The sequence below is a fragment of the Lithobates pipiens genome, unplaced genomic scaffold, assembly GCF_037356315.1.
Source record: "Lithobates pipiens isolate NorthernLeopardFrog02 unplaced genomic scaffold, aLitPip1_a1.2 Scaffold_28, whole genome shotgun sequence".
NCBI classification, from domain to species: domain Eukaryota; kingdom Metazoa; phylum Chordata; class Amphibia; order Anura; family Ranidae; genus Lithobates; species Lithobates pipiens.
Window position 1 is genome coordinate 202,824,255 of NW_027507789.1, and position 16,207 is coordinate 202,840,461.

The 16,207-nt window shown below is 41.7% G+C and overlaps 1 long non-coding RNA gene across 1 annotated transcript in view; it reads left to right on the forward strand.

The window, feature by feature from the left end:
• The first annotated feature begins 219 nt into the window (after positions 1–219).
• Positions 220–16,207, forward strand: part of LOC143936027 (uncharacterized) — a 77,416-nt gene continuing 61,428 nt past the window's right edge. The window contains exons 1-3 of the long non-coding RNA XR_013263604.1: positions 220–342; positions 1,605–1,757; positions 8,747–8,898. This is a non-coding gene — a long non-coding RNA (uncharacterized LOC143936027). The remainder of the gene's footprint in view (positions 343–1,604; positions 1,758–8,746; positions 8,899–16,207) is intronic.

Here is a 16,207-nt window from a genome sequence, read left to right on the forward strand (position 1 = left end):
TCAGGCCCAGGGATCAATAGATAGACAGGTTTCTCAGTGCTGGCTCTATTATGACGGATTATAAGCGATCAGAGGAAAGTTGCTGGTAAAAGAGGCCACTTGCCTGACGCTGCAAGAGTCCAACGCCTATCAGGATATATATATATATATATATATGCATCGGTTTTTAAAATCCCACCTCTCCCTCAAGAAAACAATTTCATTGCCTTCCACAACATGACCCATTCTAGTCAGACGTTTCCGTCCTCCTGGTTTATTGAGCTCTCTCTCCACTGGACGCCTACTTCACAGCGATGTGAATATTTATCGGCCGGACTGACAGCTAGGAAACATCATCTGAACGTGAGTGTTAACTTTTCATTTAAAGGTTGTTTAAAGGACAATGCTCATTTGCAGAATTAAGAAGTCACGCTAGTTTTTTTTTTTTTTTTCTTAATGCCACTCAGATGCAAGAGTATTCATCATCTATCCGACTTTCTTTTTTTTTTTTTTTTACATGAACACACAGCCAGGAAACAGTAAGACCCGAGAGCTGTAATGCCAGTAATGACCACATTGCTGCAAGATTTAGAATACACCTCCACCTTTCTCGGAAATTTGACATTTATGTCAGAGCAGCAAAATAATAAATTCTGCAAAAAAAAGTGTTTGCTCTATTTTAGCTTTATGGCTTTAAAGTATATTTTGCAGCAAAAATAATATTGCTTTTGGAGGTGTGGGCGTGTCTACCATTATATTAGTTTGTCTATGAAAAAACGGAGACCATTCCACTGAAATTTAGGAATGTCAGCATTTATCCAACATAAATAGAGTAAGCTGAATTGTGGGTCATTTCTACACCGCGATGACTGCACTGCTGCAAGATAGATGAGAAAAAGGTCATATAGCAAGACAAAATAATGTAAATACAATCTTCTATAATCCCAGCACTGTATATTTCGTGTTTAAAGATAACTTTTCATATTTTTTGCTTACTGCATTGGGGTGTGGTGGGCTATTCATTGCTAGTGGTTTCCATGTCATTTGGGTGCAAGAGAGGGTCATGGTCTCTTAACGTGTTATTGCTGAAAGTAGAACGAGAAAGAAAATTGTGCTTGGGACGCTGGCCTGTTTTCTACAACATAAGGACCACACTGCACTTTAAGCTGCCCCCTTTGCAAGCCAAGAATAACATAACCCTGCAATGAGTAAACAAGCACGCCCATCGTCAATGCATGTGCCTGTGGACGCTCATCCTTTAGCAATGTCCCTTGTGCATGGAACCTTGAGCTCGTGAATACTGCCTCTATTCCAGGCACCTCTCCATAGGCCACTTCCCATCTTACTGGAGATTCTTATCCTTAAGGCTTTGCTATCCCATCTATCGCAATGCTCCATCCCTAGGGAGGATGCAAAAAGAATTGGTCTGTGTTAAGGTGCTTTGCTATGAGTGTGAGGGAGGTGGAGATGCCGGTGATGGGGTGGTGTGTGTGTGTGTGTGTGTGTGTTAGACTGGTGGTGGTGGGGGGGGGGGGGGGGGGCTGGGTATTTTCTCTCTCTCAAAGTATAGACTAATACCATTACAGGGCCTGTTTTATTATTTTTTTTTTCCCTTCCTGCATTAGAGATTGGCTCTGGAAGAGGGGAAGGCGGCTGCAGCATAATATTACCTTGTGATTCTATGACCCTCCTCTATGCATCCCTAACTCTCAAAAGCTGATTCAGCTTTCAGCTTCAGCTCTAGTGACTCCACTGCTGCAACAGACTCTTCTGTCAGGGTATGTATCTTTCTGCCTATGCTCTTCTTTCTCTGGCTGCACCAGACCTCTGCGCGTTAAATACTAACACACCACATTACCTGCTCCATTCAAACTTGACTGGTGACTTACATGAGCATCCCTTCCTTGTCCTCTTTCTCTGTCTCCCTGTGCTTTGCATCAAGGTGGGTGGGGGGGGGGGGGGGGGTGCGCACAAATGTGCTTCTTTGGTTGGCTTGTTCAGGATGAAATTACTCATGGCAGGATTCTGCAGCGTAAGCAGCTAAAGCACATGTATCAGCCTGAAACCTTACAACTTTGACATGTAATCGTTGGACGGGGTTAACCTGTTGGTTGCCGGTGGAGGCCTGCGTTGTTGGTGGCATTGCTCCTAGGATAACGCAAGCTTTGATCATAAGAGAGACTAGTGAATACATTGCTAGAGAGAGCGCTGGGCTTCTTTTTTTTTTTTTAATTAAGAGCATTTACTGCAAGAAATGATATTCTACTCAATTTGTGGTCACGGTAGACATATGCTAAGGTTTTTAAATAATGGCTTGCGCTCATAAAATAGGTTTAATATTTAATAGGTACTGCTTTCTTTATTGGCATCATTTATAGCCTGTCTAAACATCAAACTTGTGTAGTAGGACAAACACCAACGCGCAAAGTCTCCCGATCCTACTAATGAGAAATATGCATGTCTGCTCTAAACTGTCTAAAGGGAGCACGTCTTTAGTTGCTATGGGTTACTGCAATTTAAACTCGACTGCTGCCTTGTGCTCTGCGTAATAAATAAGTGCATATAGTCTTACTAAAAATCCATTGCTATTTTAAGAGATATTTGTGACATCTATGTATTATACCATAAACAAGTGTATCATATTGAGATTTTGATTATTGCTATTATGTTGGTTTTGCAGTGTTATAGTTTTATATGAAATATTTTCAAGCTTTTGATGCTATTATTATAATTTTTTTATTTTTTTATTTTTTTGATTAAAGTTCATTTATTTTGAATATGTATACAGATTTTGAATTTAGGATGAATGAGTTGCTGTGTGTAACTATCACAGCATGCATGAGTGACGAGGATTCCTAAACGCGGAAAAAGGGTCTGCGTAGTCCGCAGCAACCGGATTGCAGCTCTGATTTTTCACAGTAAAAATGCCAACTCCATATTGGTTGGTTTGAGCAAAATTAGCCTTTTTATTTTTTTCTCCCTCGGTTTTTATAAATGTTTAGCTTTTTTGGGGGGGGGGGTATTACAGCAAAGGCCTGGTCAAGCATCTGCAATGAAACTGTCAAGGGACCACAAGTCCCAGCATGGCATTTAGATATTTAGGGTTAACAGAGTTCAGTTATGTCCACTATCTTCTGTACTGCGTTATTGTGGCCTTGTACTGCTGAGATTTAGCAGGTAGGCCCGGTCTGTGAGGAAATGTAAAAAAAAAAAAAAAAACGACATTCAAGGTACCAAATTACCACCTAAGCAAAGGTGATGAATAAGGAAGCTCATGTGTCACTCCCTATCCAGTAATATTCCCAGCTTCAGCATGCTGCTATGTACACACGTATCATATGTGCTTAGACCCTTTTCTCGGTTTTCAGATCTGCGCAGTCATTGAGGAGCAACTGAAACCATTGCAACTTCTTTTCTAGGTGGGACACAGTAGAAAATTCGTCAAATTGAAGGGCTAAATTGCAGATATTTCCCAATATGCAGCAAAAATCTTAACATTGATGCTGCATAAACATCCTTTGCTTGTCAATGCTCACATTCCGGCATTAACCCCTACACTGCCTAGTCTGTTCTAGTGATGTTTAAATCAGGAGAAGAGAAGAGAAAAAAAAACATTTAAATCAAAAGAATTTTTTTTTTTAAATTAAATCAGAAACATCAAATGTTGATTTTGATACATAATAATTTATACATATACATAATATACATGTGTATATTATCCATACACTATACATTGATATCAGGCAGCTTTAAAAACTTTCTTTGCAGGTTGCGGGACGTATGTCTTTAGTCTATTGATGTTCTCCGTTCTCTTAATGCAAGCAAGAAACGGATGTCAAAGACATAATGGCTAATACAATGGCATTATGTTACTGCAAAGCTAAAAGCGATCTGGGAAATGCCCTATAACTGTAGAAGAAGAAGCACAAATAAAGCTGTGTGATCTTTCTGTTTAATACATAACAGCAGGAGTAGATTATTTTCAAGCAGAGAGATATTGAAAAAGGCCCATCATAAAACAAAACAAAAAAAATAAAAATAAAAAAGGTATACCGCAGTCACCTACTTTACATAGCACTGCTGGCTTATTATGGTGTCTGTAAAATTTTAGGTGCATAATAACACGGTAATGTAAAACAAAAGCGTAAAAGTCGATAATTCAGAGTGAGGCAAGGCTTGTGCTAGAAAATGGGAAAGAAATTTGCTTTTTTTTCTCGGAAGAGAGCAGCAAATAACAGGATAGGGTGATATTTGTTCCCTGCAAGAAAGTAACAGCTTGGTAACAATTCCACATTTATTGTTTATTTATGTGATGAACTGACTATCTCCTATATAGATCTTGTAGGGCTCCAGTGCAGTAGTGGGGAGCTTGTATACACATCTGCATGGGGTTACCTTGGCTAAGCAAGCGTTTCTGAGGGACAACAGACTCATTTAATAGGGGCAGAAGGGAATGCGCAAAGTGCAGTAATCTGTAATGACCAATCAGCCATCATCTCTCGCTGATCACACTGCTTGAAGCAATGAATGAAACAAAATCCTGTTGCTATAGGATACTCCATTTAAAGAGTTCTTACCAAAAACCCGGAAATATTACATTAAAGTGGACTGACCCTTTAACAATTATCATAGTTCTTTGCGTTGCAGATTTCTAAGCTTTGATGACCAGAGACAATGAAGGTGATTTACTAAAACTGAAGAGTGCAAAATTGGGTGCTGCTCTTCATAAAAAACAATCAGCTTCTAGGGTTTTTTTTTTTATATCAAAGGTTAATTGAACACCTTTAAGTTAGAAGCTGATTGGGTTCTATGCAGAGCTGCACTCTTCAGTTTTAGCAAATCAACCCCAATATTAGTCTGTAGTTGCAACATTATACTAATAGAGTATTCTAAGGGAATTGCTTTAAAGGGAATCAGTCACATTGCAAAACACCTGAGTTAGAAACCTTCAAGGGAAGCTGCTGTTCCAATTCATAGGGGGTTATTTACTAAAACTGCAGAGTGCAAAATCTGGCGCAGCTCTGCATAGAAACCAATCAGCTTCCAGGTTTTATTGTCAAAGCTTAATTGAACAGGCTGAAGTTAGAAGCTGATTGGCTACCATGCACAGCTGCACCTGATTCCGAGTGCACCAGTTTTAGTAAATCTACCCCATAGTCAGCATACTAGTTCTTAGGGCAATGGACTAAACCTGAACTGGATGATCTATTGTGACATGGAACTGCATGTGTGCCAGCCGGGGGGAATGTCTGCGTTCACCAGTAGCTTCTTTCATTTGAATTCCGATGATTAAACATACAACATGATTTTCAGATGTTTTCTCTAGAAAAGATTACATTTACGTGGGGATTTTCCTAAAACTGGAGCATACAGAATCTGGTCCAGCTGTGCATAGTAACCAATCAGCTTCTAACTTCTACTTGTTCAATTAGGCTTTGACAGTAAAACCTGGAAGCTGATTGGTTACTATGCACAGATGCACCAGATTCAGTTTTAGTAAATCGCATTTGTTTCTAAAACGTAAATGACACCGGGATATTTTATGGTGCTAGTTAAGTCTAGGACACACCAGTAGTGTTTTTTTTTGTTCAACCCAGCAGTGCTGAACAAAAAAAAACTGACAGTTTAGAAGGAGCCCTGTACTAGCAATGCAATGTTAGTACAACAATCTCCACCTGCTGTGCTATTGTGTTCTGACATTGGGACGGCCCCCGCCAGGACACTCTGGTTACCACTCTCAACTATTGGCTGAGATCGCTGATCAGGAGCCAATCGGTAGACCTTTTTCAGTCGTGTCCCACTGAAAGAAAGCCGGCTGATTGGCCAGCTTTTGTAGGACTGACTCCAGTACACACGTGTCAAACAAATGTCAGCCAGTTTCTATTGAACCGGCCGATGCCGCCTGACATTCGGCCCGTCTGTACTAGGCTTAAATTGAATTTGATTGAATTCAGATAGAATGGAATATCCTGCTACGAGTACATTCTGTCTCAGAGTTTTTAATACTGAAAATAAAAATCAGCAACCAAGCAGAGACAGCAGTAAACTTTTGCTTGCTGTTGGTTAGTGCACATTAAATATCAGAAAACTAAAAGCACTGAACGTCATCATACTATGCATGTTTTGGTGCAAGCCCCCCCATGAACAGAGTAACCGGTGCTCACACCTGTGTCTATGATGTCATCACTGAAGAGCCACGGGTACTTACTGTTTTGTCTCTTGTTTACAGGTAATACTCTTTCAGATAACAACTCAAACCTTAGTCAAACGATTGACTTGCTAATTATTCTGATTCGGTCCCGTTTACGCACTGAGCTATTTGCACAAATTCCTAGATGTATACAATTCACTAAATGCACAGTTGCGTTAAGCCATTCTTGTACTCTCTAGGGAGAGGCGATATTAATCAGCGCTTGGGAAGACGGTCCATTCAAAGAATTCAATCCCACTTTCCCTAGTCATTAGCAAAAACATTGGATTATTGACTCAATTAGCTCCATATACAGGGAAAGACTTCTGGTGCCTTTCTTGCATAAAGGGAGGTTTAAAAGGAACATCAGCATTCATACATGGGAAACGTTTACAGTCGCTATTGATATTGCTATTGCTTGTTATTGCATACGTGATTAATAAGAAAGAGTTTTTATTGCATAGCTGGCTATGGCTGATAACGAGCCTTACCAGCATTTTACCCATTTATTACCTCCAAACACTTTCACTTCAAGAATGTTATAAAGCCAAAGATTAACCCAGCTACTGTTTATTAAGAGCCCGTTCACACTGAGGTAGCTTTTCCAGCACTTTGACGCTAAAAAAAAGCACCTGGAAAGCTCACGTGCGCTGGCGGGCAGGTGAAAAAACTCCTGCAAACTGCATCTTTGGAGCACTAAAAAAAAAGCACCTCAAATGTGCCCCTCTCCATTAAAATGAATGGGAAGCGCCTAAAAGCACCTCAAAATGGTTATTGAAGCAGTTTTTGAGTCACGTGACCTTCAAAAAAAGGCAACGCTAATGCCTCAAAAGCACCTCAAAAGCTCTCTGCGTTTTATAGGCAGTTTTTAAGCATCTCAGTGTGAAAGGGCTCTTAGAGTCATCTACTAAGGTGTAATTATAGAACAGGGGTAGGCAACCCCAGCACTCCATCTGTTATGGAGCTACAAGTCCCAAGAGGCATTCTAGACTTCTGCAGAGACAGGGGCATGATGGGATGTGTAGTTTCACCACAGCTGGAATGCTGAGGTTGCCTACCCCTGTTATCGAGCGTGAGGAAGGTGCAAATGCTCCTAGGCCCATGAGGCCAAAGGTATCCATCATTATGGCCCATCCCCTTTTATATACCAGTGTTCTGCTCACACTACATTCTATAAAGGATAAAGCAACATCTCCAAAAATTTAAATTTTTTGCTCTGGTGTTTGCTGCTGGAGGGTCTACAAAAAAATAAATGAGCAAAAGATTTTTATGTAATATAAGAGGAAGCAAATACCCTCTGGCTTTAAAGCTATGCATCTGGGTGGCAAGAAAGGGTAAAAGAGATTGTCGATAAGGATGATGTAAATACCTGCAATGCTGTGCACATAGAGGTTCTAGAGGCTGCCTCGTCTATGGATGAAACTCAAAACCCCAAAGACCAGCAATGATAATCGGCTTTATCTGTGGATGCCAGCAGGCACCCTTGATATTGCTATTAGGTGGATAGTAGATCAGCTGGTCACTAATATTCCCTAAGGTAAGGCTGGTGCTGGAGGGAAAGCATGAGGTCTCTCTACCAAGAATATGAACAATATACAAGTGTGAATGTTTGGTCAACGATGAGAGAGAAAAAAAAAAAAAAAATCAGATCTGATGCTGATCCAAACACAGTCAAATGGTTTTGTTAGCTTCGGAGGCAATAGAGATGGCCTCCCCCCCTCTTGTTAGACAGATAACATCAAAGTCGGCTGACACCTATACCATTTTATTTAAAGTAACCTGCAAAGTGAGAGCTATACTTTTGCAGCCTCGTGTAGGATGAGAGTATCAGTAAAGACTGCCCCCCCCCCCCCCTGCGTATCATACAAGAGAGAAATTATAATAAATATCCATATAAACAAAAACATAAAAAACTAGACATAAATACTAAATTAAAACAACAAGGCTGAGAATGAAATGCACCACTTTAAGTACATCAAATAAAAACGCGCAGGCAAAATCAAAGTGGTCCATATGCTACAGTCATTTCAATCTGGCCCTGCGTAAAGAGGTTCATTACGAAAACCGTAGCCAAAGCAGGAAAAAAAAAAAAAAAAAAATTCATTAACACTAAAACAGCCATTTTCTGTTAGCCAGTAAATTGCTATTGATCTCCATAGTTGGGAGTTGTGTGTGTGTTAATGTTACTCAAGAGAAGAGTGCTTGGGAGAGAGACAGTGCAGTGAGGCAGGTAAGTTGACCAGCTGAGCGTTCCATTACAGCAATGCTGACTGAGCAGGAAACACACTGTGACCTCTGGTTTAGTCAGATGCCTAAATCCAGCTCATAATAGCCCTCTGTTTAGTGTGATCATCATTTTTCACTAGTGGAAGTCACTCTACATTGTTAGGGGAGCTTTAAAGCTCAGAGTAGATGCAAAGGAATGAGTGAGCAAAGAGAGAGAGGGAGAGAGAGAGAGAGAGAGAGAGGAGACAAAGAGAAGGGACAGATTTGTGCTAAGTGCTGAGACAGACCGACAGAGACCGGCGTGCCTGGCCTGTGCCTTACCTGCCTTCCTGATTTATCTTTCCATTTCAGATGCATGGGCGGGAGAGGCCAGACAGATTCAGTGCCATTTAACATTAGAAAATAGAATATGAACAGAGGGCACAGCCTTTTGTCTATAGTGCGGAGAGATGCACTTCTATAAGAGCCGCGTGCAGCAGAGGGATCTGCTACGGACCCCGGAGGTAAGACCTGGCTTTAATTCATTCTCTGTTGTGTCTGCTTGCCTTGTTGTATTAACCTTACTTGTGCCGCTCACCTTGACACCACACTGCAGTGGCGATGAAAAGATTTCGGGGTTTAGGGCTGTGTGACCTTTGCAATGCTCTTTAGATCCTAGTTGCCAACTATCCCAGGTTTCCAAGATGTGTTTCTGGAAAATTGTAAACCTTGGAAATATTCAGTATTTTAGCTTTGACCCCCTCCGATGAACAGTTAAATCCTTCCTTTTCAGTGTGGTCCATACTTTATGCTTCCATTCCTTTTTTTAATTTTTAATTTTTTAAGTTACTGGAGCTTGCTTTTGAAATGTAAAAACTATTTTAACCGATTCTGGAGATGTGATATAATGGAAAATGTGTTGGTTAATGGTCCCCTTACATTATGAAGCATGGTTGCATGAATGGTGCAGCAACAAAGTGTCCCTAGAAATGGTTTTAATGTTGGAAACTATTAATCAAGTTTCACTGTATGGAGAGGTTTTTTTTTTTTTTTTTGCCTTTTCCAGAGAATGAATATAAAAGTCATTTTGGGGTTGGTATACTAAAAACTGGAGAGTGGGAAATCTGGTGCAGTTGTGCATAGAGAAACCAATCAGTTTCTAACTTCAACTTGTTCAAATTTGACCAAAAAAAAACCCCAAAAACAAAACTGGAAGCAGTTGTTTTCTATGCGGAGCCGTACCAGATTTTGCACCCTCCGGTCTTATTAAATCAACCCCACTACAAATTTTCAAAGTCAAATTGTTGCCCTAGATGACCTCACGCAATGCAGAATTTTGAGGAAGACAATTCTGACACAGTGAGTCCCCCCACCCACCCCCACCCCCACCCCAGACCCTCTTGTAAAATAGCAATGTTTAAAGGCTGTTAAATGTACACAGTTTGCAGATGTAAATCAGACGGAGATAGGTACAGTGGTGTGAAAAAGTGTTTGCCCCCTTCCTCATTTCCTGTTCCTTTGCATGTTTGTCACACTTAAGTGTTTCGGAACATCAAACCAATTTAAACAATAGTCAAGGACAACACAAGTAAACACAAAATGCAATTTGTAAATGAAGGTGTTTATTATTAAAGGTGAAAAAAAAATCCAAACCATCATGGCCCTGTGTGAAAAAGTGATTGCCCCCTAAACCTAATAACTGGTTGGGCCACCCTTAGCAGCAACAACTTGCAACCAAGCGTTTGCGATAACGTGCAATGAGGCTTTTACAGCGTCCTGGAGGAATTTTGGCCCACTCATCTTTGCAGAATTGTCCTAATTCAGTTACATTAGAGGGTTTTCGAGCATGAACGGCCTTTTTAAGGTCATACCACAACATCTCAATAGGATTCAGGTCAGGACTTTGGCTAGGCCACTCCAAAGTCTTCATTTTGTTTTTCTTCAGCCATTCGGTGGTGGACTTGCTGGTGTGTTTAGGATCATTGTCCTGCTGCAGAACCCAAGTTTGTTTCAGCTTGAGTACACGAACAGATGGTCGGACATTCTCCTTCAGGATCTCTTGGTAGACAGCAGAATTCATAGTTCCTTTTATCACGGCAAGTCTTCCAGGTCCTGAAGCAGCAAAACAGCCAGACCATCACACTACCACCACCATATTTTACTGTTGGTATAATGTTCTTTTTATGAAATGCAGTGTTCCTTCTACGCCAGATATACTTGGACACACACCTTCCAAAGAGTTCCACTTTTGTCTCATCGGTCCACAGAATGTTGTCCAAAAGTCTTGGGGATCATCAAGATGTGTTGTGGAGAAATTGAGACGAGCTTTGATGTTCTTTTTGCTCAGCAGTGGTTTTTCTCCTTGGAACTCTGCCATGCAGGCCATTTTTGCCCAGTCTTTTCCTGATGGTGGAGGCATGAACACTGACCTTAACTGAGGCAAGTGAGGCCTGCAGTTCCTTGGACGTTGTTGTGGGGTCTTTTGTGACCTCTTGGATGAGCCGTCGCTGCGCTCTTGGGGTAATTTTGGGCGGCCGGCCACTCCTGGGAAGGTTCACCACTGTTCCATGTCTTCGCCATTTGTGGATAATGGCTTTCACTGTGGTTCGCTGGATTCCCAAAGCTTTGGAAATGGCTTTATAACCCTTTCCAGACTGATAGATCTCAATTACTTTTCTTTCTCAATTGTTCCTGAATTTCTTTGGGTCTCGGCATGATGTGTAGCTTTTAAGGATCTTCTGGTGGACCTTACTGTGTCAAGCAGCTCCTATTTAAGTGATGCCTTGATTGTGAACAGGTGTGGCAATAATCAGGCCTGGGTGTGGCTAGAGAAATTGAACTCAGGTGTGGACAACCACAGTTATAGTATGTTTTAACAAGGGGGGCAATCACTTTTTCACACAGGGCCATGATGGTTTGGATTTTTTTTCACCTTTATAATAAACACCTTCATTTACAAATTGCATTTTGTGTTTACTTGTGTTGGTCCTTGACTATTGTTTAAATTGGTTTGATGTTCCGAAACACTTAAGTGTGACAAACATGCAAAGGAACAGGAAATGAGGAAGGGGGCAAACACTTTTTCACACCACTGTATTTCCCAATGTTTCTGATCACTGTTATTAGCAGTTTTCGGTATGCAATACAACAAATATCTGCACCTGAAAAATGCTCTGCTGCATTTTCAATCAAGTGATTGCACTTGGTTAAATAAGCAATTAAAGATGATTACTGAATTGCAACTTTCTAAAGATAACAAAAAGAGGGTGAGAATTAAGGTCATTGAATCCCAGGAAGTTATTCACTTAGGAATAACTCTTAGTCATTTAGGTTTTGATTTACTAAAACTGGAGCGTGCAAAATTTGGTTTTCAGAATCAGATTCTAAGGCTGGCCATACAATTTTCTTGTACAGCTTCCTTTAGATTTACCAAAACCATATAATCTGAGGTCAAACCTTAAGACTTTCAATTTGTACACAATCAGGCAGGTCCATGCACTATATAGTTGAAGGTAAATCTAAAGGAAATTGAATAAGAAAATTGTATAATGTATGGCCAGGTTAACTTCAGCTTGTTCAATTAGCTTTGACAAAAAAAAACAAAAACCTGGAAGCTAAGTTTCTATGCAGAACTGCATCCGATTTTGCACTTTCCAGTCTTAGTAAATCAACCTCTCACTGTCCTAAACTTGGAAGGATCAAGGCCCTCAAAGACCAAAGTGGACAGCCCCGTGTTACAGGCTTGCTGTACTTTAGGAAATGAACTAACCAGCCACATATAGATCTTTACAATGCTATCATTTCTGTGCTGACTCTAGGCTTAGCCATAGGTTGCCCGTCTTTTCTAGGATCACCCCAATGCAGATCTATACTGTGCTTAACATAGATCACATTAAGCAACTTGTTTTAGTAAAAACGAAAGGGCTTGCAGAACATTTCTAAGAAGACAATTTACTTTTTAACCAGTTTGATATGCTGAAGTGACCTGCTACAATCACTCCACATAAAAAACAAAACCAGCCAAATAAAATTGTCTACTTAACATTACTTACCTCATCCAACTTTCATCTAATTTATATGGACATATTATACAAATATATAGTTGCAACACTTTTTCCAAATTTCTTGGAAGACGGAGATGGTGTTTCTAAACTTGCTGGTGTCACCATACTATGACTGAAGACAGTGGAACTAAAACCCAATAAATACATCTTTATGGTGTTTTTTTGCATTTGAAACATAAATTGCAGATCACTGATAACGTAAAAAAAAAAATCCAGATATTGATTAAGAAAAGAAAAACACAATACTGCAATAAGGAAGTGTTTTATGGTATAGCCAGTCAGCACTGAAAACCAGGAACACTGCCAAGGACGGAGCTTAAAGTGAGCCTGTAATGGATAGAAATATGACAGCTGCCATTGTTGACTTGTAATTTTGCTGGCTTTAGGGCATGATCCTTGTTTTTACTAATTAATGAATCACTGAGCGGAACAAGCATAGAGCCAGCAAACTGTAAAAAAAAAGTCAAAACTTCCACCCAGCATCTCGTTGGGAAGTACAGAGAGGATGGGATAACGACCCCCCCCCCCCCCCCCCCGAGGCCTGCACCTGAAGTGGTAGCTCCTATATGTCTATTCTTTCAGGTTTGCTTTATATCAGGTAGCTGTAGCTGGAAATCAGGGGCAGCTGACAGCTATGTACATAAGGTTAGAGTGTACTGAGCAGTAGGCCTGCCCGTTGCAGTGTAATGACTATAACCATCCCAATCCTGTGCTGCATGCAGCTGTGAGCACGTGTCAGGCTATGAAGGGAAGGATACGAGACAAAGTGCTTTGTGTGTACATCATACCGCATGGAAATGTTCTGTACTCTATACAGCCTTATGCACAGATAGCCCCTTATTTAATCAGGACGTGTCTGATGGCATGCCACATTTATCAATACTGATTCATAGAATAAAAATTAGGATGTGTGTTTCAGGGTCTCTCCGCTCAATCCTAATATTGCTAATAATTGATGCTCATCCACTGGTAACTTATCTTTTGGGGACTTTAAGGGGTGGAGGTCCCTGCTGGAGTCTCACTCTTTGTAAGGCGGTAACAGTCTTAATCGGCCCACTGTAATCTTTCTAATGTAACATTAATGGAAACTCCAAGAGGGTGAGAGAGAGAAAGGAAAGAGATAGAGGAAGAGAGAGACACAGAGAGAGAGAGAGAGAGAGAGAGAGAGAAGGAGGGAGACAGAGGGGGGGAGAGGGGGGGAGAGAGGAAGAGAGAGACAGAGAGGGATAGAGAGAGAGGGGGGAGGGAAAGAGAGAGAGAGAGAGAGAGGGGGGAGAGAGGAAGAGCGTGAGAGAGGGAGAGAGAGGGGGGAGGGAGGGAGAGACAGAGAGAGGGGGGAGAGAGAGTGTGAGAGAGAGGAAGAGAGAGAGAAAGAGGGAGGGAGAGAGCATGCAGGAGAGAGGGAGGGAGGAAGGAATAGAGAGAGGAGGGAGGGAAGGAGAGAGAGAGGAGGGAGAGAGAGAGAGGGGGGAGGGAGAGAGCATGAGGGAGAGAGGGAGGGAGGGAAAGAGAGAGAGAAGGAGGGAGGGAGAGGGGGGAGAGAGAGAGAGAGGGAGGGAGAGAGAGAGAGAGAAAGGAGGGAGGGAGAGAGAAGGAAGGAGGGAGAGAGAGAGAAGGAAGGAGGAGAGAGAGAGAAGGAAGGAGGGAGAGAGAGAGAAGAAAGAAGGAGAGAGAGAAATGGAGAGAGGGGGAGAGGGAGGGAGAGAGGGAGAGAAGGAGGGAGGGAGGGAGAGAGAGAGAGGTGGAGAGAGAGAGAAGGAGTGGAGAGAGAGAGAGAGGGAGGAGGAAGAGAGAGAAGGAAGGAGAGAGAGGAGAAAATGGAGAGGGGGGAGAGAGAGAGAGAGAGAGAGGAAGAGAGGGAGAGAGAGAGAGAGAGAGAGAGAGAGAGAGAGAGATGGGAGAGGGGGAGAGAGAGTAGGAAGGAGAGAGAAGGAAGGAGAGAGAGAGAGAAGGAAGGGAGAGAGAGAGAGAGAAGGAAGGAGAGAGAGAGAGAGAGAGAGAAGGAAGGAGAGAGAGAGAGAGAGAAAGAAATGGAGAGGGGGGAGAGAGAGTAGGAAGGAGAGAGAAGGAAGGAGAGAGAGAGAAAGAAATGGAGAGAGAGGAGAGAGAGAGAGAGGAGGGAGAAAGAGAGAGAAATGGAGAAGGGGGTGAGAGAGAAAGAGAAATGAGAAGGGGGTGGAGAGAGAGAAAGAAATGGGAGAAGGGGTGAGAGAGAGACTCCACGGTAAAGCCAGCTGCAGAGAGCTCTCTCCTCCAGGGAGAATACATCTAAAACTGGTGGGCGATTCAACCGGGTAAAACCCATAGAAACTTAAAACACTTTTGGCAGAACTGTCCTTAATAAAAGCTATATGCATTGATATTGAGGTTATCCTTACACTCGTGGCGTCGTATTTATTTCATATACAAAAAAACAAAAAAAAAACTATGAGCACAAGCAATTTAAACTGAGTGCTTTGCGGACATATGGAGAGCTTCTGCCAAGTCACAAGTGCCTCCATACCTGCAAACACGGTCAGGCATTCCTCCACTGCAAAACATATACGGCTATTTTACAATAGGGATTATGCTTCATTAAGGTTATACTGCTTAGCAAACATTACCGATTCCCCGGTGAATGCAGTGGCATTGAAGAGGTTACCACATAGCGGTATGCCTATACACTGCATAGGGATGAATACGTCAAATGCAGGATAGATGTATGTTGTCAGTGATGGGATTCACATGCTAATAAATCGCATACAGTTAATTTCACTAAAGTTTGAAGACTGCATTATAGCAAACCTAAAATAAATAAAATACATGGGTAGCCATTGCTGACTGGCTATTATGCTGACCCCCCCCCCCCCCCCCCCCCGGACTTCCTGAATCACTGACCCAGAACAAGTAGGCAGATCCTGACAGTCAGGGAAATTTATGAAGTGTTAATCTGCATACTTATCCTGGGTCAGTGACTTATTGTATATAAGCCAGGGGTGGCAAAAATAACAGCTTCCGGAGTTTCTGCATGGTGTCCTTCGTGATTCTCTCATCACAGGCTTCCTTTATAGTGTAATTACACTTCTGCAGCCAAATTGGGATAACACCTATTTTATTTTTGTTACATGGCACCATTCATATACAATAGCTTTCAAATAAAATTTAAAACGACTGCTCACCTTTTTAGTTGCTGAACAGTCCTACTTAAGCTTTACTCTTCTTTGTAATGTTCAGGTGGGGACTGGGGAGTTAAGTATACCATGCGCTGTGCTGGCAGATAGCTATTATCACTTGTAAACTAGATGTGCACACTGTCTAACAAAGAAGGGGTTAAAGATCTTGAGGCTTGGTCTGTACACTTAAAGTGTTGCTAAACCCACAACAGTAAAATCAGTCTGTATATGCAGCATAGCATGCTTGTTATACTCACTGTGGAACTGAAGGGGTTAATCCTCTGCATTGTGTAAAAAGGCTGTTTGATCCTGTATACACAGATCCTTCCCCCCTGCACTGTCTATCTGGGGAAGGCCAGCTAACACAGGCAGAGTAGCCGACCTGCACATGCTCAGTTTTATGCTGGAGAGAACATTTCCTTGTTCTCAGAGCTAGCCAGGTCACATGATATTGACATTGACATGCAGGCGTGTATACAGGCTATAGTGGAAATCTCCTCCTACCTGAACACACAGCTCTGGACAAACTCTGCATCATATGACCATGGTATACAGATCAGCCAAAAAGGTATATAGTTGGCAGTATTGTAAATGTAAAAAGAAGATGGGGGGGAAAT